The sequence below is a fragment of the Sciurus carolinensis genome, chromosome 7, assembly GCF_902686445.1.
Source record: "Sciurus carolinensis chromosome 7, mSciCar1.2, whole genome shotgun sequence".
Lineage (NCBI taxonomy): Eukaryota > Metazoa > Chordata > Mammalia > Rodentia > Sciuridae > Sciurus > Sciurus carolinensis.
This window is the reverse complement of record NC_062219.1, coordinates 54384398-54412392: the sequence shown is the minus strand read 5'-3', so window position 1 is coordinate 54412392 and position 27995 is coordinate 54384398. Positions and strand designations below refer to the sequence as shown.

Here is a 27995-nt window from a genome sequence, read left to right as displayed (position 1 = left end):
GAGAACCAAGTGGACGTTTTGGAACTTAAAAAATATAATAATCAAAATACAAAATTAAACAGATGGGCTTAATCACAAAATGGAGGGGACAGAGGAAATAATCCATGAACCAGAAGGTAAAACACAAAACTTACCTAATCTGAACAACAGAGAGAACACAGACAAAACAATGAACACAACTTTAGGTACCGTGGGACTATAACAAAAATACAACACTTGTGTCATCAGAGTTCCAGGAGAGGGGAAAGATGCCAAGACTGAAAATGTGCTTTAAGAAATAATAGCGGAATTCTTTCCAAATTTGGCAGAAGACACAAATTTAAAAAGCTGACTGAACTCCAAATAGGATAAACCCAACACAAAGAAACAGTATACTCATTTACGAAAAATAAACGCAGAGAAAAGTATCTTGAAAGCAGCAAGGGAGAAATGACGTTGGAAAAAAACAATTTGAAGGATAGCAGATTGCTCATCAGAACGTGCAGAGGCCGGAAGGAAGTTGTACATTTTTCAAGAGTTGAAAAAAAAAGATTGTCAACCCAGAATTCTATATCCTGTGAAAATTTTCTTTAAGAATAAAGAAGGATATCAAGACATTCTCAGATAAAAGGAGGGAAAGATAATTTATCAGCAGACCAAACTTCAAGGAATGGCTAAAGACAGTTCTTAAGCAGAAAGGAAACGAAAGAGCCTTGGAACATTAGAAAGGAAAAAAGAACACAGCAAAAATACATTTAAAATCAACAGCCTTGCAGGCCATATAGCCCATCTCTTAGAGTGCCTGCCTCTCATGCCAGAGACCCGGGTTCGAGTCCCCAGCACTCTGGGATTGTGGAAATAAAATCAACAGCCTTCCTTTCTTGTATTTTCTAAATTATGTTTGAGGGTTGAAGCGAAAATAAACTGTTTCACTGTCTAGTGTAGCACTAAAATGATAGGAAATATTTAATAATAATTGGGAGAGAGTAAAAGAACATAATAGAAGGCAAGGTGTTTAGCTTTCATTCAAAGTGGCTAAAAAATCATGGTATCAGTAGAATAATAAATTCTGTATATATAAGGTAATACCGAGAGCAATACTAAAAAATCTGTACAAAGAGATACTCTTTAAAAAACTATAGACAAATCAGCCAGGTGTGGTGGCACATAACTGTAATCCTAGAAACTGGAGAGGCTGAAGTATGAGAATTGCAGGTTCAAGGTCAGTCTCAGCAACTTAGTGAGGCCCTGTCTCAAAATAAATTAATTAGTGAGTTAATTAATTTAAAAGGGGGGGTGGGTCAGGGGATTCAGTGGTTAAGCATTTAAGCACCCCTGTGTTTAATCCCTAGTTCCAAAGGTGGATGGGGCATTAGTAAAGTAAACACAAATAAATACCCAGAGAAAAATAGGAAGTAAATAAAACTACATGTCTAAGTTTGGTTTGAACATGAGGCTAACACTTTAAAATAAATTTTAAAATGAAAAATCATAAAGAAAATGGCATTATAAAATACAACAAGGGAAAGAAAAGGCAGTAAATACAGGAAAAACTGATTTTTAAAAACTGTATGAGGTTAAAAAAATTGGTCAATTTAGTAAAAAAGCAGAGTATATCATTAGGCATCTGATTTAACTACTTTTTCACTTTTCAATAGTTTGTGGTATGTCACAACCATGCTCTAATCACAATGGAGGGTAGGAACTTTAAATCTAAACAAATCCAGACAGAGCAATCCTCGGAGCTGTTCAAATACTGACCAACTATGTGCCTAAGGATGGCATCTATCTGCAATAGCACCATTAAATAGCAGTAAACACATTTGGAGCCTAGAAGGAGTAAACCCATTCCCAGCTTAGAAAAGACACAGAATGCTATTTTTTAAAAATTGTTACTAAAATAAATTGCAGTAATGACTCACAGACTTGACCTTCTTGCTAAGGACACAGACAATATGGCAAGTCTTTATTATTTTTATTTTTTGCAGTACTGGGGTACTTATGCAAGTTAGGTAAGCACTCTACCACTGACCTACATTCCCAGCTCTTATTATTATTATTATTTATTTTGAGACAGGGTCTTGCTAAATTGCTCAGGCTAGCCTTGAACTTATGATCCTCCTGCATCAGCCTCCAAAGTAGCTGGGGTTACAGGCATGCACCACCATGCCTGATCTATTAAAGTAGATTTTGAGTATACAAAAAATATTGAGAGAGGAATAATTAGTTGGAATGGTATGACAGACTGATGAAATTAGCTTTCTTTAAGAGGCAGGTGACTGATGCAGTGGTGCACACCTGAAAATCCTAGCAGCTCTGGCTAAGGCAGGAGAATTTCAAGTTCAAAGCCAGTCTCAGCAACTTAGCGAAGCTCTAAGCGACTTAATGAGAACTTGTCTCAGAAATAAAAAATAAAAAGAGCACAGGGCTCAGTGGTTAAGCACCTCTGGGTTCAAAGAGGCGGGGGCAAGCAAACACCAAAGGTTCCAACTTTCAAATAACCTATCTATACAAATGACATGCATAAGTCCTTTTCCATCCCCTCAATCATAGTATAGACATACAATCCTTAGCCCAGGTCTCTCAGTTTAAGAGCAAATCCTGTTTTCCACTCTGACCATATGACTTTTCAGAGAGAGAGAGAGAGAGAGAGAGAACCGTCTTCTTTTAGTAGGCAGGAGGAATCAATATAACACACACAAGTGCCAACAGGTATAAAATAATATCACCACTAGCCTCCTTTCCCTTTCATATCCACTTTCCAGTCTTCAGATCTCATTCTAGCATGGGAAGGTAAGAAGGAACACAGTTCCTAAAACTTAGGAGAGATGTGGTCCTCAAAATGTACATTTTCATAGAAATAACATTTAAGTAATAGTGCATTATGGTGAAAACTGTTCAATTAACATGACTTTTCAAGAAAGAATGGGTTGAATACTTTGTATGTGTGTGTGAGTTGATCCCTGAAGCTAATCACTCTGTAGTAATACAGTTTATACAGAAAAAAATACAATGAATCCTAAACAATTGATTTATAAACTAACTTCTGGAGCAAAAGAGAAATCTCTTAGGAAAACAGAAGAACTCATTTCATAGATAGGTTTCACAATGATTTAAAATGTCTTTTGAATCAGTAGTTTTAAGGATGGGTTTTATAAAACAGTAGAGTTCCATGAAGTTTTAAAGAGGATATTTTATGTGAAATATATATTTTTTAATTTTATTTACTAAACATTGGAACTGAGTCAGACTACAATGTTGCTTCCTTGGTAAATATGTAACAAATTAATATTTTTTTAAGATAAAAGGAGTTGGACAAGCTGCAACATTATATATTAATAAATGATACCGTGGTGAAATGACTCTCTGAAATGTAACCACTTAAAGAATGTTAAACTGGGTCCCTTATTACCTTTATGCTTGCTGTTAGCTCTAAGATCTTAGGTCTGAAGAACAGTGAGAAGGTTGTAACACTGCAAAAAGCATGAGAATCACAGGTACTGTTTTTCTTCTATAATTGAGTACAAGATTAAAAATGAAAAATCATTAAGTAACATTCTTAGCTTGTTTTGTGCTGCTATAACTGAATGCCAAAGACTGAATAATTTATAAGAAAAACAAATTTATTTTTCACAGTTCTGGAGGCTGGGAAATCTAAGATTAAGACATTTGGTTTGGTGAGGACCTTCTTGCTGAGTCCTCACCTGGTAGAAGAGTAAGAGTAAGCTACCTAAATGTTATGTGAAGCCTCCTCTAAAAGGGTCTTAATTCTATTAAGGGAGCACTCTTAGTGACATAATTTACCTTTTAAAGACCCCACCCCCACCCCCTGCCCCTCAACTGGGGTTGTGGCTCAGTGGTAGAGCGCTAGGCTAGCATGCATGAGGCCCTGGGTTTGATCCTCAGCACCACATAAAAATAAAATAAAGGTGATATGTCCACCTATAACTACAAAACAAAAATATATTAAAAAAAAAAAAAAAAAAGAGGATATAGCTCAGTGATTGAGAGAGTGCCTAGCAGAGCAAGGCCCTAGGTTCAATGTTCAATCCCCAGGACTGGGGGTGGGGGTGAGGGTGGGCAGACCCCACCTCTTGGTACTCTTATTTTGGCAACACCTGAATTTTGGAAGGGCTTCATTCAAAACATATCACTGGTTTCTAGGAAAGACATGGGAGAGAAATTTCAAACCAAAGTCAGACAGGTGGCTGCAAATATATTAGAATGGAAACTCCACAAAGATGGGGATGTTTGCCTATTTTATTATATAGCCTTATCCCTTTAGAACAGTCCTTGGCACTTAGAAGCTGCTCAGTGAATGTTTATTGAATAAACAAATGAATAAAAAGTATCCTTCAACTAATTCCAGAAGTATTTGAGAAAGTTTTAATATTGGTCAATATAAAACTAACAGTTCATAATCCTACTCAGAGAAAGCCACTGCTATCATACTGATATATTTATTTTAGTTCTTTTTTTATGTATAATTTTACAAAGTTAAGATTAAATATTACTTAAAATAATCTATCTAGCCTTAATTTTTCACCTAAGTTTTTAGTGTAAACCCTTTCCAATGTTATTAAAAATGAAGGTATTCTTTAATACTTTTAAAATGTTGTATTCAAACATTCAAAAAAGACCTAGAAATAATTTTAGGGAAAAATTTCATACAGGGTTCAGGTAGTACATCATTCTCTAGTCTGTTGGTATTGAGTTTGGAATTTCAAAGTAAAGCTACTCTATAGGAAATATTGTTTCCACCAAGTTTGCAGTTTTGAGAGGAGACAAATATATTTCTAGCTCATTTATTTGTTTATTCACTCAATAAATATTTATGGCTGACTCAAGATATGGGTTAAGTACTGAGGATATTTTGAGAAAAACCATATAATTGCTACCCCAGAGAGTTTATAATCTAGTCAAGGGAGACAGATATCAATCAACCAATGAACAATTTAAAATTACAACTATGGTAAATTGTGAATGTTAGGAATAAGAAGTATATGATTACATGTCACTATACAATATAGAATTGTTGGTCTAGATTGCTAGTGTTTGTGTGTGAGTGCAATGGGGAGGTGGGTTAGAAATAATTTAAAATTTATTGAGTACCTCAGTTAACACTAGTTGGGCTTTGTGTTGCATACTTTACGTGGTTTATCTCATTTTATCACTTAATAATCATACTATCTTTTAAGTAAGAATTATTTTACCTCATTTTAAAGACAAAGAAATTGAAGCTCAGAAAGAAGTCAAATTACTTAAGATTATATAGTCAATAAGTAATGAACTGGGATGGAAACCCAGACAATACGACAGCAAAGCCTTAAATCATATGTTATGTGTTCCACTTTCCCGCATAATTTGACTTTTACACTGAGATGTAAAGAATAAGTAGGTGTTAATAAAGCATGAGGTGGGGGGAGCAAAGGGAGAACACCTCTAGGATAGAAGGAATAGCCATGACCTAAGGAATGAACATAACATAGCCAGTGAACTAAGGAAGAACACAGAAAGCAAGGGGAAACATTGAGATGAAACTAGAAGATGAAGCTTCTAGTTCATTAAAGATGTTTGCATTACTAAATGGAATAAGAAGCCCAAGATGCATTTACTTCTTTTATTTGAAATTCAAATACTTAAGGGAAAGAAAATTCATAATGTCTGCATTTAATAAAGTAAGAACTAGAGGATGATATCTGCCTCAAACAGTTTTGAAAATATTTTCTGGAGCCTATATTTGAATTAACAAGTCTGAATAACTCAGGAATAAAAGTGGTGGCTTTTAAACAGCTTTTAAAATAAACTCAAATAAAGACAAATTTAACAGAGGTTTGGTTTTTCCTCCAGGGTCTAAGATATATCAGCTAGGGAAGAGGATTTTATAAATGGGCTTGGGATGTAGCTCAGTGGATGGGAGGCCCTGGATTCAATCCCTGGTACGAAAAAGAAAAAAGAAAATAATGCAGTTTCTACCAAGCATATAACCTTATCAAATTACAATTATTGGCATCTAGAGAGTAAGTTTCAAGACTGTATTTTGAAAATAATTTTTACTGTTTTTCCTTTATTCTAAATTCCTATAGCCTGATAAATAGTCCCCATTTTCTCAGCTTATTCCCAATAGTATATTTACTATTGCCATTTCATAACTCTAATAGTCATTTTTGGAAGGTATATTACCTACCTGTAGACCAGCTGTGGGGCTCATTGACCCACTCCCGTCTTCACCCAGGCCAGAGCCATTTATATTTTGATCAATGAGATACAAACAGAAGTCTGCTTGCACTACCTCTTTTCTTTCCTCCTTTTTGCCATCCAGAACATTTGGGATTATAGCCCAATGATCCCTGACTCCCGCTATATCTTGTGTAGTTTCTTCCCCATTGTATCAAGGTTGTGTGACCAACAGAAAATGGCAGAAGTGATATCTCCTATCCAAAATTAGATTATAAAAGACACTGCAGTTTCCATCTTGTTCTTGCCTCCACACTCCTCTCTCTCACCTGTATACTCAAGATTCTCTCTCTCCACCTCTTTCAGATAATTTGTTCTGGGAAATGTATGCTGTCATAGCTTGAGTCCTGTGGAGAGGTCCATATGGTGAGGAGCTGAATCCTCCTGCCAATAGCCATGGGAATTAGTCTGGAAGCAGATCTCCAGCTGATTCAAGTCTTGAAAGAACTGTAGCCCCATATGAGATTTTGATTGCAACCTCATGAGGGACCCTGAGGCAGAACCTCCCAGTTAAGCCACTCTTAAACTCCCAACCCTCAAAAACTCTGAGATAATGAATGTCTACTATTTTAAGCTATGTTTTTAGCTGGGTGCATGGCTATAATCCCAGCGACTTGGGAGGCTGAGGTAGGAGGATGGCAAGTTCAAGGCCAACCTCAGCAACTCAGTGAGAACCTGTATCAAAAAGTGTAAAAAGGGCTAGGATGTAGTTTGGTGGCAGATGCTCCTGGACTCAATCCCCAAGACTGGAAAAAATAACTAATATGTTGTAGGGGATAGTTTGTTATGCATCAATATATTAAAAATACAGTGATGCTTGAAAGTACAATAGTCATTTTGTGAATCTGAGGATGAAAATTACATTCTAAGGGTGGAGAAGGGTCATTATTAATATAGTTGAGCATTAGCATCAGCTCTGGACTGCCTAGATTAAGACTTCTTGTGGAAGAAGAAGAGACCACCACAAGTTATTTGCAGTCAAACACATTCCTGACTGACAAACTCAATAATTCACTAAATCCCAATTGGAGTTTCCAAAGAAAAATTCTTTTTATTCAAGGATCTGCCTTTGCTCAGAAGTTCATACTTCTCTTATCTTCTGGAACCTAGCTGTTCATTTCCTGATCCAGAAAAAATAGCCAGTCTGTTCTACAGGCACTTCTGGTATTTAAAGACAGTGGCAAGGATTATCCCCTTCATTTAGCAAGCAATTACTGTACTTGCTATTTAGCAGAATGCACACTTCTTAAAACATGTCTCCTTTTGACATATCCTTTCAAAAAATTCATTCAGCTGCACCTCCAAACACAAAGAATTCAGAGATGGACTTTGTCTCTTAAAGACAATCTGTTTTATCATATGGATTCTAGGAACACATTTCAGCTAAAGAGCAGGTACTGGCTGTCACTGAATGAAGTACAGAAAAAATGAGACTTCAACTCAGAAAAATCCCTCCCCTAAAAATCCCACATTCCCTCTTCTAACTGCAATTCTCTTTCTAGATGCCAAAAACTGTTAACAACAGAAGAAAAAGTTTCATTTGGCACAGAAGTAAAAGTAATTTAGATCCAGTGACCTTGCTTTGTTTTTTTTTTTTTTTTTTCCTTTCCAAGTATACAATTGCTCAGAGATAAAGGCAACACAGTCCCAGAAGGGGAAGAAAAATTACAGGAAATCCTGATCCACACTTGTCCAAAATCATCAAACAATCTAGGCAACTGTTTTTCACTCATATGATAGCTTTTAAGTTGTCAGCAATTCTGGGCAAATTCAAGAATAGAAAATAACTTCAGCAAAACTCTGAACTCTAAAAGGCTAAGCATTCTCATGTGTTTCTTGCCCTTAACAAGGGTCAGGGGTAAGTACTTAAGAAAGGAAATTTAGCCCTAGAACAAACCTGCTCCATGAGATAACATAATCCAAGATACCAAGTATACTATATTTGAGAAAACGCCAGATTTAATATGGAGTTTTCTAGAATTCATGTAACTCCATATTTGTCAGTTTACATATATAAAATTTATAGATCATAACTTCTTAACATTTAGTCATCCTGAGAAAGCCATTTCTTAACATTTAATTTTAAGAAGACGTCATTTTTACTTTGAGGTGTTAAAAAAAAAAAAACAGTCTAGAATCTTTTAAGTCAGCTACAGCACACTCTTGAATTCTAATAATAGTAAGCACAAAATGATTGCTAGATTATTCAATTGCATATATTCAGAACTAAGATATGGGTTTCTAAGTCTGGAACAGCTTCTTGATTCTAAAACATGGTCACTTCTGCAATGGCTACACTGTATATAAAAAAAAGCACACCAGGTGGGTAAACTTTGAAATGCTAGTTTCCATCCCACAAGACCCACACAGTACACTTTCCATCACACTTCAAGAAGCTGTCATATTCATGCATATTTTTACTTTTCCTCTGTGGAATTAATTTAAGGATAAATTCAGTTTTTTATTCTCCCCTCAGCTTACCCCTAATGGCTAATTTTTAGAAGTTATGTATAGTATTTCTGAGACTTTTCTGTAATTTAAGTATTTCTTCCATTCACAGGAAGACAGGCCTAGACCATAACAATGAAAGTGAACTCCACCAGAGGCAAGACAATGTGAGTAAAATCAGGGACTTCCCCTTTGCTAAACCATGGTACTCTTTGACCTACTTTGATTTCCTACAAATCACCCTTTTAGTTCTCAGTCTGCAAGCACTAAAGTCAGGCCTCTGTTAATCATTGTATATAATAAACAATAACAACATGTTGGGCATGGTGTTGAACCCCGTAATCCCAGCAATGCTGGACATTAAGGCAGAAGGATTGCTAGTTCAAGGCCAGCCTCAGCAACTTACAGACCCTGACTCAAAATAAAAAATAAAAAAGGACTGGGGATGTAGCTCAGTGGTACAGTGGCCCTAGGCTCAATTCCCAGTAATGACAAAGAAAGAAAGAAGCCCACAAAACACACACATATGTGTATGCATATACATGTATGTGGAAGAGCAAACATCATCTAATCTATGGGAAAAGCTATACCAATAAATAAAATACTAAGGATAATTTACTGAGTCATTTCCCCCCACTTTCTGGAATAGAAACTGAAGACTTTAAAGACAAGTATTTTAAGGAATGTCGTAATAGCTTTTTAAACTAATGTTTTGTGTATGTATTCCAGATCCATAGATCTCTTCTTTTGTTTAAAGGACATGTTTAAACAACTTTACCAGTTCTAATTAGAATAGGAAGAGGAATCTGACCTGTCTGATTGACTTGTCACTTTTTCTCTTTTGGGAGAAGATTAATTCTTCCTTTTCTATTGATTAATTCAGTACTGTAGCGTTTTATGAAGATTCTAGAAAAGTATCTCATGAAAATAAGCAGCAATGACAATGAACTGTACTCTTTTTAGAGGGAAAATCTCTCAAAGGCATAGATAATTCCCTCCCTCATTTACCATTTTAGGTCAGAAAAAGTAGGATATTGATGACTATAATTAGCACAGCATCTGTAGGATGCTTAAATCTACTTTTACTACATAGAATAATTTAATCTCATTTAAATTATGATTAAGTGAGATCAGTACTGATTGTCTCAAGGAGCTTCTAGTAAGCCTTAAAAGAGTTGTTACTAGAAGGTAACAACATTTCCTCCTAAGACAAAGGATCAACAAAACCAGGAATAATCACATGCTCTTGTTTCTTGCCTCTATTAAATTTATGCCAGGTACCTTTCAATGTCTCCAGAGGGAAAGTTTACACTGCTCTATCTTCTTCCAATCTTCCCATCAAGATATACAAGTTCAAATTAAACAAATTTAAATAGCTAATTCAACAAAGATATATGAACACTGATTTAATTTGTGATTAAAACTGCTCCTCAGAAAATTAATATTTTCTTTAAAAATGTATTTTACTATTGAAATATCTCTCCCACAATGCAGATTATATATATGACTTTAAAATATTCATAATAGAAGATGAAAGCAGTAACAGATTTTTCCAAATTGTGCAGATTTCTTAGGAAAAAAGAACAATGCACTTAACATTGATACCTGAAACTACATGTGATTCTATGGCTTAAACCTAGATAACTGAAAGACATGTTATATAAAGAAAAAGCCAAAAACAAATTTTTTTCAAAAAATTAATGTGTAGGAATTTAGAATATATGTATGACATATAAAAATAAAAAAATAAAAATTTAAATATTTTTAATGATAAATTTAAAATGTACTATTTTAAGCAAAAATTCCTATTGAAATGCCTATCGAGAGCATTAGAGAAAAGTTCCCCCAAGGGTTTAAAAGCTTGAACAAAATCTTTTACAACTCCCAGATGCTGAGATTTCTGCCTTATAGTACTCATTTCCTATCATGTATGGGCACCTTTTAATAAAACACTTAGGGTAACTGACATATTAAGTCCTCAACAAAAATTACTTATTATCAAAAAAATTAATTATAAGTTTCACTTTACATTTTAAAATTTTCTCCATATTTTTTATTGGTGCATTATAGTTGTACATAATGGTAGGATTCATTTTTTATAAATATTTTTAGCTGTAGATGGACTCAGTATCTTTATGTATTTTTTTATGTCATGCTGAGAATCGAACCCAGGGCTTCACACAGGCTAGGCAAGTGCTCTACCACTGAGTCACAACCTTAGCCCTGGGGTTCATTTTTATACATTCATATTTACCTTAATATTTTAGAATGTGTAGCAAACTTGATATTCATCCACCTCTTTTAAATTAATTAACCTAACAAATATTTATTTAGCATTTACCATATGCCTGCTGAATGATAGAGAAATAGATTATAGAAAAATTCCTACTCAAAGTAAGCCTCACTCTAGTGGTGGACAGACATTAAACCAAGAATTATCTAAATGTGATGAAGTATGGTGCTCTGAGAAATAAAGAGAAAACAGATCTAGCCAGGAAAGTCTGAGAAGGCTTTCTCATGGAAGTTATAGCCAAGTAAAATCTAAAAGTAGGAGGAGTTTGTTAGGTGAAAAATATAGCAGAGGAGCAGCTTTATTTATGTAGAAGGTAAAACATGTACAAGAGTAAACACTGCACACTTGTAATCCCAGATATTCCAGAGGTTGAGGCAGAGTTTGACGCTAGCCTGGAGAATTTAGTGAGAACCCATCTTAAACAAATAAAAATAAAAAACCAGCACAGTATAGTAGAAAAAAGAAGTGAAGGGTGCCTATGAGTCTGGGAGATACAGAACAAGACAGAGCACATGTAAGAGGAGGCTGCAGGGCAGCAGTGATCAAGTCCATACATGACCTTTAAGGGAAGGTGACCATTCATTCTGGGTTATTCCTGTTGACCTAGCACAATCCATCCTCTAAAAATGTCCCAGTTTGGCTGAGTTTTGTGAGGCCATATAATTGTGTTTTTAACTGAAACATTATGAGAAATCATGTGTGTGTGTGTGTGTGTGAGAGAGAGAGAGAGGGAAAAAAGAGGGAGAGAAGGAGCAATATTATAACATGAATTTAAATATGAAGGTAAATATATAACTCTTAGAAATTCCTTCATATGCAAAGTCTGAAACATACTTCACAGTTAGCTTCACAGCTAGTCTCAGGAGAACAGGACATCTGAAATTATACCAAATGGATGGATGAAAAAAACAAAAACAACTTTCTTTACAGAGAAGCAGCCATTGAGCATTTGGTTATCGCCGAGTCCCAGTTCCTGACTGCCCCACAGAGGTCAAACAGGCTTCTGGTTTGAAGAAGGGAGCAGGACTCTGTCTGCTGGCCAGGATGAAGGCATACCTCTACAAGAGATAGAAGAAGGAAACTGCCAGGATAGGCCCCAGAGTAGTGTTTCAAGATATACGAGTATGTGCGAACATGTGTGGAGGGGGATGTATGAAAAAGGAAGAAAGTCTGCTTTTGGGTGGTATAGTCAGGGGGAAGGCCAAAGGCTAGAGGAAGTAATAGACCAAAGACTTTCCTTGAATTCTCCATAGGCCTTCTCCAAGAAGCAGTTCAATCACAATGTTGGGGTAGGAGAAGATGGAGATCATGTGAAAATGTTCATGGAAATGAGAGCAAATAGTAGAATGTTTAAGGAGATGTTTGCCCCTGTTCACTGTGAATTTACTATCATGCTATTGAAGAGGAGTTCTGCTTAAGGTGCCCTCTAAGATTAGTACTGTGATTACTGCTGCTTTCCCTCTGCATTTCCCCGTGTATCTTTGTTGATCCTTATGCTTTTAAGCTTTTGATGATACTTTGCAACAGATTAGTCATATTTCCATCTTTTAATTTGACTTGCTTTTCCATTCAATTAATACATTCCTTACCAGGGAGTTTCATTCATCTGCATACAAAGATATTCATTATATATTGTGAAGTTAATAAAGCATTTTCAAGGAGAAAAATGCCTTCCTCAAGTTTTCTGGTATCTAAAAATATCTGAAAATTTTACTTAAAAAAAAAAAAACCTAAACACCTAAAAAATTAGATGTACATTTATTTCACTCTAACTTTCTCATAACCTTTTATTCATATTAATGCTGAATTAAATAGAAAAAACAAAATTGAGCCATGTTTATAGGCCTGGGTCCAAATAATTAATTGAAATATATGAAATAAAATTAACGAAGAATGACAAAATCATCATGGACAAAATCATCACCCTCCCTACCCCGTCACACACAAACCTTTTTCCTACAGGCAATGAACATCTAAATCCTCAACAGTTATACCTTTATGTTCTTGAATTATGTGCCAAGATTGCACAAATACATGCATACATGCATGCAAAAACACACATTTACAGATGACTCGAAAGTTGTCTCAGAGACAGTAAACCTAATGGTGATCTAGGCTACTATAATGGGAAATGGTGTATCTAGCACCAAAGCACCACGAATTCACACTATCTAGACGACACTTTGTTCTAATAATACACTAATTAATACTAGTATAGAAAAATTATTTAGGATACTTTGTACTTGAAAATGAAATGAAGATCTAAAAGCCACAGATCATCATCAATCACCACATCAAAACATGGGACATAATCAATTGGGTCTTTAAAAACCAAAAGAGAGACTATTGAATATCAGAAAGGGAAGAAGGAAGGATCCACAAAGGGTATATTGAGTCAGTCTACATCACTAACAATACACTTAATGCTGGTAAAATCTGTGTGGTGATAAACTAGAAACAATGTAGCAATCTCTACATATATAACAGAGGTGAAACAAGGACAATAGCAATACCAACCAGCTCACTTTCTATACCCATTTATCTGCCCATAAACCTTCATATTATCTAATATACCGTGACAATTTAAAAATAAAGAAATATGGACTGGGGGGTATAGCTTTTGATTGAACACATATTTATCCTGTTCAAGGCCTTGGGTGAAATCTGCAGCACAAACAAAACAAGAAAAAAGAAAGTTCTTAATAATAGTATTACATATTCTTGTTTCTTCACAACTGTGTTATACAGGTTACTTGTCACATAAGAAATTGTGCTTGAATTGGACACCTGAAATGACTGAGGTAGCATTTCCTCCAATATTTACCCTAACCAAGTGTTCTATCACTAAATCAATCTTCTAATTCACCAAAGTTTTACAGTAATTTTCAACTTTTCTCTCCATCAGTCCCTGAATTAATATTAACTTTTTTCAATTCCCTATTAATTCTCATTTTCACATGTATTATCATAGTCTTCATAAGTTCATATTTCCTTAACTGTAGGCACATGAGAATCATTATAACTAGCAATGTTCTTACAGGTTTATAAAAATGTTATTTCCCCTATTGCTATTATTATTTATTATAATGTGTCTAGTGTCTCAGATTTGTAAGAATGAATGTTAGATTTTCCCTTTTCTGTTTCCATTTACTCAATTTTCAGAGATCTGTTTCTTTTTATTGTTCAATTTTAAAAGAAGTAGCAATCCACACTGTTTTAAATAAATGAATTATAAATGCAATTAGGTTTTTAAAAATAATTTACTTGTCCTCACATATTCCTTTTTATTCCATCATGGGGACATAGGGAAGAAACTCTGAAACAAAGTCATTCATCTTTCTGAAATACCTTCAAGAGGACTGGAGGAGTAAAAAAGAAATGAAAGAAATGCAATATAGCTAAGGACAACACTACAAGCCCCAAAATAAAATGCATGCATACTTAGGTATAGAAAAGGCATGGCGAATGCCTCTAATCCCAGAGGCTTGGGAGGCTGAGATAGGAGGATCTTGAGTTCAAAGCCAGCCTCAGCAAGGCACTAAGCAACTCAGTGAGACCCTGTCTCTAAATAAAATACAAAATAGGATTTAGGATGTGGCTCAGTGGTTGAGTGCCCCTGAATTCAATCCCTGGTACCCGCCCCCATAAAAAAAGAAAAGCCTCCAGATCACACATCTGTCTTTTAGACATTGTGGATAAAGTGACTGTAATATTCTTGGTGTCTTAAAATATTGACCATTTATTAAAGACTAAAAACACAAAACATAAAAATATAATGTTTTCTTTAATATGTAGTTATGCCTTTTTCTATTATGATATAAAATACCATTTATAATTATAATCTGAAACCAACACATTGAAGGTTTCACAAAGATTAGAATTCCTTTTCATCTAATGTAAGACAAGAAAAGCCTGAATTAAAAAAGATTAAATGACCTCTTAAATCTTGAAAAGGTAAATTTAGGATGGATAAAAGAATCATTACTATATACACAGTGAAAGGTAAAATTATGAAACTAATATAACACTTTAGAAATCCTAGCTTTGCATTTAAATTAATTTTCTCCAACTAATATTCATACCCACAGGTAAAAAAGAATTGTTAGAACCATATCTTGATTTTTGGCTTAATAATATATCCATAAACCAATAATAAAAATACACAAATCTACAATTTCTATCAAAATCTCTCTCCCTTGAACCAATTGCTATAACTTCCTAATGGAGAGAGAAGTAAAACATAAACTCTGTATTTTTCAAAAATATAACTTTATTTTATTTAGTTTTTTGTATGTGATGCTAAGGATCAAACCCAGTGCCTCATGCATGCTAGGCAAGCACTCCACCACTGAGCCACAATCCCAGTCCACAAACTGCATATTTTTAATTCATTAAAGTTGCTGTTTTCTCTTTAAAGTCACTAAAGTTTGGGGTGCTGTTGTTTTTTGGGGAGTGGGGTGTGTGGGGAGTGGAAGCACTACTCATTCTGTTTTTTCTCCATCAGTGAGAATTAAGGAAGGATGTGAATCCCTCTGTGACAGAATGAAAAAGAAAGCAGGTAGAAATCTTATGTGGGTCTACTTTACTTCCCTTAGGAAATTTTGACAAATTTGAGTAAGACCTGGACAAGTATCATAGCATCTGATGACATTTTAAAATTTAATAAAAATAAGATGAAACCAAAGTAGTCAACTAGACTGTCTTCTATTTTCAGAAATTTTGGACATGAACAGGAAAAAGGAGGCCTACACAGAAACCCACTATGGTGAAAACTCCTAAACCATTTGAATAACCAGCTAGTACAAAAGAACATTGTTTTTTAAATAAAAAGATAACGACCACCTCCTAAAGGAAAAGGCTGCAATAGTGAAAGAGTGCTAAACTTAAAGGTTTCAGAGTGTACAGAGAAAGTTGGTTTGCCTGAGTCAAGTGTCAATGAAGATTTGTATTAGTTTTAGGGTTAGAGTTAGGGTTAGGGAGTGGGGCAAGAATAGGGGAAGGAAGGACTGTATAGAGGGAAAAGAGGGATGGGAGGGGTGGGGGGAAGGGAAAAAATAACAGAATGAATCAACCAACATTACCCTATGTAAATTTATGATTACACAAATGGTATGCCTTTACTCTATGTACAAACAGAGAAACAACATGTATTCCATTTGTTTACAATAAAAAAAAAAAAGATTTGTAGTGCAGCAAATATAAATCACATCTTAAGTAGGAAAGAGATGCCAGAATACAAAACAAACACTCAGATCTGGAAAAACATGCAAAAAGCCATTATCATCTCATATTTCTTTGGATCTGGTTCTTCTGATGCAATATTTAAATATCAACTGTTATCTCTGACATGTTTACTTTTAGAATGTATTTTTTTAAACTTTCATTTTAACACTACTTTATCTGGTTCATTTTTGATGAATGAAAGATTATATAATCCAAAAAACCTATAGTTTGGATATCCTATCATCCTTCCCCTCTCATTACTCAACAAAATAGCTTGAATCCCTCCTCCCTCCCCACAACTTGCCCTCCCTCTCTACAGCTCTCCAATCTATTGGGACAATCGATGGTGTCACTTCCACTGTGGGCTCCTCTACATTAACCACTTCCCTGAACAATCCTGGCACCCTCCCTGCACAGTACCCAAAGTTCACTCCCCAAACCATCACTAAGATATAGTGGGCATAGGGTGTTTATGTCTTCTGTGGACATTTTGGAGGCGAAATATAGTTAGAGAAGAGGAAAAAAAAAAAATACTCTAAAACGGAATGCTAAAATACAGTCTTTCACAAAGAAAAAAAAATAATGTAAACACTTCAAAGGGGTCCATGTTATTGGCAGAGCCTCATTTCCATGGTTATATCCCTCTTACTATCCTCCCCACCTCTAGACATTTCCATCTTTCTTCCCTTTATTTATTTATATTGTGGTACTAGAGATTGATACGAGGGCCTTGAGTATGGTAGGCCAGCAATCTACCTTTGAGGTACTTCCCCAGCTCTTTTAACTTTGAACCAGAGTCTGGCTAAGTTATACAGCTAAATTCAAATTAGTGATCCTCCTGCCTCAGCCTCCTGAATTGGCTGAGATTACAGATGTGTGCCACACCTGGTTGTCTTGTTTCTGAGTCCTCAAAGGTTAAAAAAAAATTCCCCTCAGAACCCTCAACAGCTCTCATCAATTTATTGTTGCTGCTGCATTCTTGCACTAGATCAGCCATAAGCCTTACACCTTTAAGTCTCAACCCATGCATTAAGATGTCCTCCTAAACAGCATGAAATAGACACCATATGCCAGATATTCTCTATTTGTCTATCCAAATCATACCTGCCTTACTGGATCCTGTCATGTGCTTTAAAATGCTCACCATAGTGAACTGTATCAGTAGGGCTCCTTGTCATTAACTGATGGTTGGGTTCTTCCAATGGGAAGCACTAACAGACAGGGGGAAGGTGGTCAGGATATTTATTCATTCAATTCTGTTCTGGCCAGGCTAGGGCTAGAAATGGGCATATTCCTTCACTGAAGGCCACAGTTTTTATAGGCAGGCAGCCTTCTCCTATAACTGTACAGACTCCAGTAATTACTCCCAACCCTGGCTCCTAAGTTTAGGGATGACAATGACTTTCAGTTATTACCAGTTCAAAATGCTTATCATCCATGTCTTTTCCCTTAATCATGCCCATACCTTTGTAAATACTCCTTCAATTAAACTCTTCAGTCATACCAGGATTCATGCCAGTATCTTGACTGATTCAGCAGGGAGGAAAAGAGACTAATTAAAAATTTGGCAACCTCAGTGAACAAAATACTCATGATATAAGAATTGGTGGCTCTGAGAAAAGAACAATCAAAGAATGAGTTCTTAAATAGAACTGGATTGAAATTACAACTTTTAATTTTAAAGATAACATTAGGTAACACTCTGAGATGTATAGTATAAAGAAAAAGAAGACACATGAGAAAAGGTTAAGATGGAGGTATAACACTTATCTAACTATAGGCCCAAAAGGAGAGACATGAGAGAGCTAATGGAGAAGAAAAAATAATCAAAGAAATAAAAGAATAATAATTTGAGATTTAAATCTTGATTTTGGCAGGACTCAAGTGCAAATGATTCACAATAATAGGGGAGCCAGGATGGGGATATGGACACATACATACTCTGACATATAATAATGAAATGTCAAAATGCTAAGGATAAATAAAAGTATCTTAAGCTTCAAAACTATTTTCATTCTTAGAAGATACATACATAATAAAATATTTAAAGTTGAAGTGTCTAACTTTTAAGAGGTTCAGCAAAAGAAGATAAAAAAATAGTGAATCTAGGTTAAGGGTTTATGGTATTTACTGTACTACTCAATGAACTTTTCAATAGGTTTTTAAAAAGTTGGAGAGAAAAGAAAAACAAATCTTCTAGGGAGAAGTAAAATAAAACAAAAATAGCTTTTATAAAAAAAGAATGAGAATTTGATAGGCATGAAATTTCTCAATATAAATATTAGATGTTAAAATAATACACTGTCTTTACAGTCTTCACGTATGTTCTAAAAATGATTTTAACATAATATTTTGATCACCTATGATGAAATTGAAGGGCAAAGTAAAAATTTTTTTTCAAAGATTCACAGGCCAGACAGGTTATTTTCCACTAACTCTTTAAGAAAAAAAAAAATAATTGATAATACTGAGTATATGCAACTTAATACAGCAATGAAATATTTAAAAATATTAGTTAAAATTGCATTTTTCATTACTATCACACTAGTCCCAGCATTACATAACTATTGCTGAAACACTGAAATAGCTTCTTTTGGGGGGGCAGTATTAGAGATTGAACCCAGCTACATTTTTAGCCTCAATAAGTTGAGGGGTCTCACTTAGTTGTCCAGCACACTGATCTTTAACCTGTAATCCTCCTGACTCAGTCTCCTGGATAGCTGGGAATCAGAGGCAAGTATCACTGTGCCTGCACTGTAATAGTTTTCCAGTTGAGTACCTTCTGTTGCTATGCCCCTCTTGTCTACTCACCACACAGAAGCCAGTGTGATTTTATTTATTATGACTTGATGTTCCATTTTACTTAATTTTCTATGTAGGCAATATATTCACATTGAACAAAATACATTCAAATGGTTTGAGAATAGAAGGTACAAAAGGGTATTATGGGCTGAATGTTTTCTCTGATAAGTGGATGATGATACATAATGAGAGGGAGTGGGCAAGAAAAGAATGGAGGAACTTTGGATTGTGTAAAGGGAAATGGGGGTAGGAAGGGGTGGGGGAAGGAAAGATAGTGGACTGAGACAGATATTATTATCCTATGTACATGTATGATTACACGAATGGTATGAATCTACATTATGTATGACCATAGAAATGAAAAGATCTACCCCATTTGTGTACAATGAATCAAAATGTAGTCTATAAAAATAAAAATTTAAAAAAAGGACATTATGTCCCTAAGACCCAGACAGTGGGCCCCTGCACTTTAGAGGGCCTGCCATATACCTCCTCCAATTGCACCCTTCCAACATATAAGTCCACAAAATCAAGGGCATCTGCCTACTCATGATTATGCTTTAGGTACAAGGAATCCTGGAAGTCTCTGCCCAAAAGGACTGAGCCTGCTCCCAGGGTTTATATAAAGGTTATCCTCCCTATGAGTAACCACAGAGCCCATAAATACATCCCAAGATCCAGGGAGAAGACAAAGAGCACTTTTGGATATACACAGAATCCTGAATATGAAGGCAGGGGTTCATTCTTCACAGTGTAGGAATGAGAATAGGGTTAGGGTGGGAGGACAGCATAGACAGGACACATGCTGCCAGGGATTACCATATGGAAAAGTGTACAGTGAAAAGCTTTGGTCTTATTCCTGTCCTGTCAAAAGTTTGTCCTATCAAAGACAACCACTGCTTCTGACACAAGAATGATCACTTTAAATTACAAATCTGAAAATGTAATCTCCAACCTAAAATATTTTAGTGTTTCTCCATTACTGTTAAGATAAAATCTACAATCCTTTAAGTGGTCAACATGGTATTTCTCAAACTATAACACGCCTTAGAGTCACCTGGGGATTCAAGTCTGTTTCAATAGGGTTGGGGTAGGGTCCAAGATTCTGCATTTCTAGTACCTTCTATGTGATATGGATGCTCCTGGTCTGTAGGCCATACCTTTTTTTGGTACTGGGGATTGAACCCAGAGTTGCTTTACCCTTGAGCCACATCCCCAGCCCTTTTGTTGTTGTAATTGTGTTTTTCATTTTGAGACAGGGTATCACTTAGTTGCACAGGGCCTCGCTAAATTGCTGGGACTGGCCTCAAACTTGCAATCCTGGGCTGGGGTTGTAGCTCAGCGGTAGAGCACTTGCCTAGCACATGTGAGGCACTAGATTCAATCCTCAGTATCATGTAAAAATAAATAAATAAAATAAAGGTATTGTATCCAACTAAAAATATTTTTTTTTAAAAAGAAAAACTTGTAATCCTTCTGCCTTAGCCTCCTGAGACACTGGGATTATAGGGGTGACCCACTGTGCCCAGCTCTATGGGCCATATCTTTAGTAGAGAGGAATCAAAAGAGATAAATATCCCTTTCAAAGATATGATTTCAGCTACACAGTTAGAGAAAGAGACTTTTGTCTTGGCCTACCCATCTCATTTAAAAAGAAGCAGTTGTCCAGGCAGGTGGGAGGGAGGCGGATGGATAGAAATTGTCCAATAATAATAGCCAACATGCCATTCATTCAACAAATATCTGCTGGACATTTGTTTGTACTAGAATTAGCCTAGAAGGTCCAGAAATGAACAGAAAGTCTTCATGGAGCTTATAGTCGAGTAGGGCTGGCAGAATCAACAAATAATTTAATAAATAACAATGTCCCCAATGGTGTTAAGGAAAAGAAAAATAAATCAAGATTAGACACAGTTACTATTTTAGACAACTAAAGCAAATATAAGGATAGATTTAAGATTTTTAACATACTAAATATTAAGGCAGGCACAATGCTAAGTACCTGAAAGAAATCAAGGTGCTATTATCTTTATTTTGTTAGAGACAAAACTGAAGCTTAGTGAGGGTGGGGAGGGATGGGGGAAGGTTGATCAATTGGTACTGAGTTATAGATAGGAGCAAGAAGCTCTGGTGTACTGCTGCATAGTATGGTGACTATAAATAACAATGATGTACTATATATTTAGAAAAGTCAGAAGAAAGGATTTTGAAAATTTTTATCATTAATGTATGCTAAATGTTTAAAGAGACAGAGAAGTTTAACCTAATTTCAGTATCATACACTGTTTAATGTTATTAAGACATTACATGGTACCCCACTAATACATATAATTTTTATGTTTATATGTTACCAGTTAAAATTAAAACAAACAATCTGTAGCTTAGAGATGTTAAATAACTTTCCTAAGGTTAGACAGTTGGACAAACAAGGCTATGTACCCTGGCAGACTGACTAGTACCGATTTCTATGTTAATATGTATGTCTTTCTCATGTTACATGAGGGCTGCAACTGCTGTGCTCAGCTGGGCTCCCTGTGTCTTCATATTCTGGAGGCCAGTCTTGAACTTTTAATCTGTAAACTGCCATGTTTGGGCCAGTTAGTTTATAACTAGCATCATAATAAGCCCACGTACAAATAATCACCAGACACAAAGCAAGGAGTCTCAGGAGATCAATGGCAGAGAGGAGAGTATCAACAGTCCAAAAGGGATGAGATAATGTTTAATCAACAAAATTTTCCCTTTTTCAGTTTAAAACTCCAAATTTTGATTACTTAAAATTTTCTCCAAAGTTCAAGGAAAATAGTTTTACATGTAACCAGTCACTCAGTTTTAGCAGTGGCTCTTAATTTTAAGGAAATCGAAATCTCTTTAAAAATTTGATAAAAATTGGGCTCTTTCCCAAGAAAAAATGCATGTAAGAATATACAGTTTTGCATGCAATGGAATGGGCACACAAATTCCTTGAAAACAAAAACAAAAAAACCCCATAATCCTCAGTTTGAAAACCCTTTAATTGTATCATCTTCCAAAATAAATTAATGCTGAAAACTTTCTTCTACTCCATAGTGAACACAAGTAAATATCTTTTACTACTAAGTTCATTTAGTTAACTTTAATTATTAGCATATTAAAAACATAGTTTTGTTATTTTAAATAGTTTTATAGCAACAAACTGCCTACTAAGCAGTTAAGAAATACTCATTTCAGCTTTCCTGAAGGTGAGTTTTACTAATTAATTATCTATGTGTGAATTAATCCTAAATATTTTTATTCTATAGTGAGTGATTTCTAGTTATACTCAATGACTTATGATAACCATACTGTTAAATACAAGTCTGGTCCTTGAGAAATACAAGTATAATTTCACTAAATCACATAAAACTTGTTTTTAGAGGAAGGTAAGTTACCCCCTATTTCCCAAAACATGAATGCCTCCCAAGAAATGATTTAGGGTTCTGTATAATTTTTCAGTTTCATAGTGTATTGCTGACTTTACTATTTTACTATATTTTAGTACTACTAAAATGTATAATGATACTTAGAGAGAGAAGGCAAGTAAAACAGTAACTTCTGACACTTGATGCCCATATTTTATTTTACAACAACTTAATCATAACCTGTTAGAGCTCTCATTAATATGACTTATCCAACTATTCAATGGGTAGCACGAGGAGTCTAAAAGAAATATGGTTTAGTCCAGGATGGTGGCACACACCTATAATCCCACCTACTCAGGAGGATAAGGCAGGAGAATTCCACATTCGGAGTTAATCTGAGCAATTTAGGGAGACCTTGTCTCAAAATAAAAAATAAAAAGGGCTGGGGCAACCCCTGAGTTCAATTCTCCAGTACTAAAAAGTAAATAAAACAAAATAATATGGTTGACTATAGAATCATTTAAAAATATAGGTATTTTATCTAGTCAATATTTTTTTCAATAAAAATGGCAAAACTATTTGAACAGATATAAGAACAATTATAAGTAGGTGGATTTATATTATTCTCACGCAACAGAGTAATGTAATTTTAGCTTCAAGAAGCAGTATAATATTGAAATTAATAGAACAAACTCGAGACCAAATGCCTGGGTTTGGCTAATAGTTCTGATTACCTACATTAGCTTGATGAACAGGGGCAAGTTAGACAACCTCTCTATCTCAGCTTCTTTTTATTAAAAGGGCAAGTTAAATAAGTGAAAGAATGCATGCACACAGAGCTTAGAATAGCACCTGAAAAAAAAATCAAGCTTAGAACTTAGAATATAAGTTCTATTAGGGTAGTGATTTTCTTCTCTTTTTCTCACTGATGTATGTGGCTGCCTAGAACAAGTCCCAAAGATATAGGTATTTGTAGAGTGATTGATATTATTATTAATATGGTTATTTTCTGGATGGATAGAAAAATTCAACCAGCTAAGCTTGGATATTTGAACTTGGAGTCTTTCTTTTTCTCCCAGCCTTCCACTGAAACAAACAGAAACATAAGCCTTCTGTGACATCAAAATTTAAGATAAACTAGACTTCAGTTGAGCAAGAGTGCCATCTAGTGCTCATAAAAACAACAAGCTGAAAATCCAGTAAATTTTTATCCAGTGTGAAGGGGGGAAACCACAAATACAAAATCCATTAGGGAAAAAAAATCTTTATTAACAGCCAAAGTCTTTGAAAGAAAGGTATTTCTAAAGGAAATAAAAGAATCATAGCTTTTAAAATTAGTATATACCAAAGGAGACATTTTGAAGAGCATACTGACGTTCTACTTACCAAAAAGGTCATTCTTGTATGAATAAAAATGGTGCACAGTATTATACCTTGTCCATGATTTTACTTCCTGCAATTTCATTTACCCACGGTGGACCATGATGCAAAGATATTAAATGGAAATTTTCAGAAGTAAGCAACTCATGTTTTAAATTATACACTTTTCTGAGTAGCATGATGGAATTTCACACCATCCTGTCCAGGATGAAAATTATCCCTTGTCTAGTGCATCTATACCATATACGCTACCATTAATTACTTAGCCTATTAAAATCAGCGTACTACAGTGATGCAGCCACATCAATGTTTATAGAAGCTCAATTCACAATAGTGAAATTACAGAACAAACCTAGATGCCCTTCAACAGATGAATGCATAAAGAAAATGTGGTACATATATACAATGGAATATTACTCAATCTTAAAGAAGAGTGAAATTATGGCATTTACTGGTAAGTGGATGGAACTGGAAAATATCATGCTAAGTGAAATAAGCCAATCCTGAAAAACCAAAGGCCAAATGTTTTCCTCTTATAAGTGGATGCAGATCCATAGTGGCAGATGGGTAGGGAAGAATGAAGGAACTTTGGATTGTACAGAGGGGAGGGAAGGGAGTAGGTAGGGCAGATGGGGATGGGAAAGATGGTAAGATTGAGACAGACATTATTACCCTATATACATGTATGAAAAGATTTAAAAAAAATATTTATCACTGTCTAAAAAAGGTAATAAAAATAAATAAAGTTTCAAAAAAGAAAAAAGTTACTTTGCCTAGCAGTTATCAGATCAACTGTTGACTTTGATAAATTGCAGGGCTTATGTTCAGTAAAACATTCATAGTAGCCTAATACTATGTCACAATGGCTATGTTATTCACCTCATTTCATCTCATCATGTAGACCCTGTAGTACCATCTGACTCATCACAAAAAAGAAGTGTGAGTACAGTACAATAAGACATTTTGAGTGAAGGAGAGAGATACCACATTTATATAACTTTTATTACAGCATATGATTAAAATTGTTCTATTTTATTGTTAACCTCTATAAACTAAATTTTAATCATAGGTATGTAAAGGAGAAAAAGTCACAGTATTATAGTGTAGGTACTATCAATGGGTATTCCCTGTGGTCTTGGAAAATAGCCCCTGAGAATAAAGTAGGATTACTATATTAGGCTATTTTCTTTTTAATGACTCATATTTGGTCTTATAAGAAAGAAATTGATGCACTTGTTATAAAAATACATTTAGAAAAATGTAGAAAAGCATAAACCACAACCAAGAGTGAAAATCATGGGTAATGTTTCTGTGTATGAATCTGTATCTATGTCTATCCATAGTCCCTTCCAAGATTTAAAGTACATATAAAAGTTGCTTCATTTTAAAATATTTGGCCAAGATACCAAAAATGAAATGAGAAAATTTTAAATAATATTGCTTTTACTAAAACCAGGAGCTTTTTCTATAATTAAAAGGCCCTTGCCTTGACACTGTTTTCAGTGGGGTAAATTGTTCTTAAGTTCTTATCAATTATGTGTTCATTTTTGTGTGATTCTGCAATAACCAAAATTCATAAGGATTATAGCTTATAAAATTAAAAAAAAGATGAAATTATCTCATCTGTTCCTTTTCAGATACTAATAAATTGGTATAAAGTATATCAATTTGAGTTTGGGAGATCTGAACAGAAATTTGGATTAGTATAATATTTAATCTCAATCATTATTCGAGGGTGCTCATAAAAGTTTGGAATTTCTTTTTCACTCTAAATCATATCCAGGTGAGATTTGATTCACAATATACTAGATTATCACCAAATGGTTAAAAAAAAAAAAGGTATCTACCACTTCCTATCTTTGGGGCAAATGCAATTGTACTTTTAGTGCAAAGAATGGAAAATAGAAAGTGTCCTAGGATTGCACAGGAGTAAGGGAGAGGAGAGTCCCAGGGAAAGGGGAGAAGAAAGAGGAAGATGAAGAAGCTGCTAGAGATGAGCAGGCCCTTCCCACTGAGGTTTGGTGGCCCCAACTAGTGAGAGGCAGGGCCCCCCTGGCCAGGATGGCAGCAGAGTTCTTAATGTGGAGACAGCAAGTATGGGGAGGAGTCAAGGATTGGGCTCACACTATCACTTGCCGCTATATACTCTTTTTCGTTTGTTAAATAGGTTCTTGAGCATGTACTCTAAATCACAACTCTCTTTACAGTATTCAGGGAGGCCCCTTTCTCCCAACCTCTAGCTTCAGGAGATACACTGTTATGGTAAAATGCTTTTAAAATGGCTCCTCCTGTTCCCCACCTGGTATTCACTCCCTATGTAATCTACTTCCCTTGAGTATGGGCTGGACCATATGACTTGTTTATAACTAAAGATTAAGGCAAAAGTGACGAGATGTCTCTTTCGAAGACTTGGTTTTAAAAGGCCGTAATTTCTCTCTTGCTGGTACTCTCTACAGCTCTTCTAACATGCTTCCTCTGATGAAGCAAATGGTGAGGCCCACATGGCAAGAAACTGAGGGCAGCCTCTGGCCAATTTCCAAGAAGAAACTGAGGCCCTCAATCTATCAGCCCTCAAGGAACATGACTATAAAAGCAGATCCTTCCCATTTAAGCCTTCAGATGTGACCACAGCCTCGGCTGAGCTGTAGCTAGCTGGGATTATGATATAATAGAAGTGCACTGTTTAAAACCATCAAATTTGTTATGAACCAATATATTGCAATTCAATTAAAAAAAAGTTCTTCAAACCCAACAGAGGAAATGTTCTTAAGGGCTTCTGCCCCTGTCTTGTGGCAGTCTGCTTAGTCACTACCTGAGCCTGGAAACCTACTTTTCTCCTTGGCACAAACTGGCACTTCTTTGTGGGTTTATAAATTCAGTCCTTCCCAGTATACCTGCATGGTCTCTATCTCCTATTTAAAACTCTGCACCCAGTCCAACATCTGAAATAAATAGGACAACTGACTATCAGTGACCAGAACAGGTTAGAATCTAAGTACATGTGTAGTTTCTAACATAAACCACTTCCCTTGATTATATATTAATTTTATTGCTTTTTTGCCGTTTCTATTTATATCTCTGAACTGGTATGAAAATACTTCAGTAATTTAACAAGTATTGCTATGCCAACACATACTGGCATACATCAGTCCTAGTTTAAGCTATAAGGTTATTTCATCGGACAAGATTCAAGATTTCCTACTACCTCTCAATGAGTTTAAAAATATAGAATTAAGTATGAATTTGAATCCAAGTGTAGCAACATTCTAGGGAAATATCAGTTAGGTAATATAATTCCCACAACTTCTTTTAGCCATTTCAATCTTTAAATTATGATGGTATAACACTATAGTAAGAAGGAGCTTTGACAAACGTTACAGCGACAAGTTCACACATGCCCTCACAGATGGTGCAAAGAAGATAAAAGTGGGCCACAAAAAGGAAACAAAAACGGGGCCAAAACTTAGTCTGCAGGCAAGAAAAACAGCATAAATTGCTTCCAGTCAGTCATCAGAGGTTTGGTTTGGACTTGTTAGGGATAGAATTAGTGCATGCTTGTGTAAACATATAAGCTGAGAAGAAAAGTTAATCACGACATTAACATTTATTGGCTCTATTAAACTGTATTTATTATCCCAACCCATCCTGATCTTTCCTTGCTCTGAATTACTATAACACTATACATATCATATGATTTTTCCCACATTGATTTGAAGTTGTTTTTCCCAATATAAAAGTAATACATGCTCACTGAGGAGGAAGAGGAGAAGGAAGAAGAGGAAAAAGAAAAGGAGGAAGAAGGGAAGGGGGAAAGAGGAAGAAGAGAAGCAACAGGAAAACAGATTAGTGCTTAAGAACACAGACTTAGGAATCACGGCTCTTGACCTCAGTGTTCACTATTTGAATTAAATAACAATCTTTCTAGGTCCTCCCCTGTCGCCATCTATAAAATGTAAAACTCGCCACAAACAATTGTCGTAAATGTAAAATTAGAGATGGCAGGAAAGCAGGCATTCACAGAAAGTTATTAGTTATGTAAATTATTCTAGAATACAGACATAAATGCTAAATAAAAAAATGGCAACAACAATGGAGGGTCATCAGCTGTTGCACACCCCCTTGGAACTGTGGCATTCAAAGAAAGTGGTACCAAAGTAGGCTGCAAGTGCTTCTTCTCAATCAAAATGCACAGCTTCTGAGAGTTCCCATTTCCTCTGCTAAATAAATCAGAAACAAGCTAAGCTTATAGTGAG

General features: G+C 35.2%; 2 protein-coding genes across 4 annotated transcripts in view; one reads left to right on the top strand and one right to left on the bottom strand.

The window, feature by feature from the left end:
- The window catches only part of Cep57l1 (centrosomal protein 57 like 1), a 136199-nt gene that overhangs the window by 27553 nt on the left and 80651 nt on the right, over positions 1-27995 (top strand). The window contains exon 2 of the mRNA XM_047557899.1: positions 8777-8831. The gene's annotated coding sequence lies outside the window, so the exon portion shown is untranslated. The remainder of the gene's footprint in view (positions 1-8776; positions 8832-27995) is intronic.
- Sesn1 (sestrin 1) overlaps positions 1-27995 on the bottom strand; it is a 96125-nt gene that overhangs the window by 51416 nt on the left and 16714 nt on the right. The gene's annotated exons all lie outside the window — the stretch shown is intronic.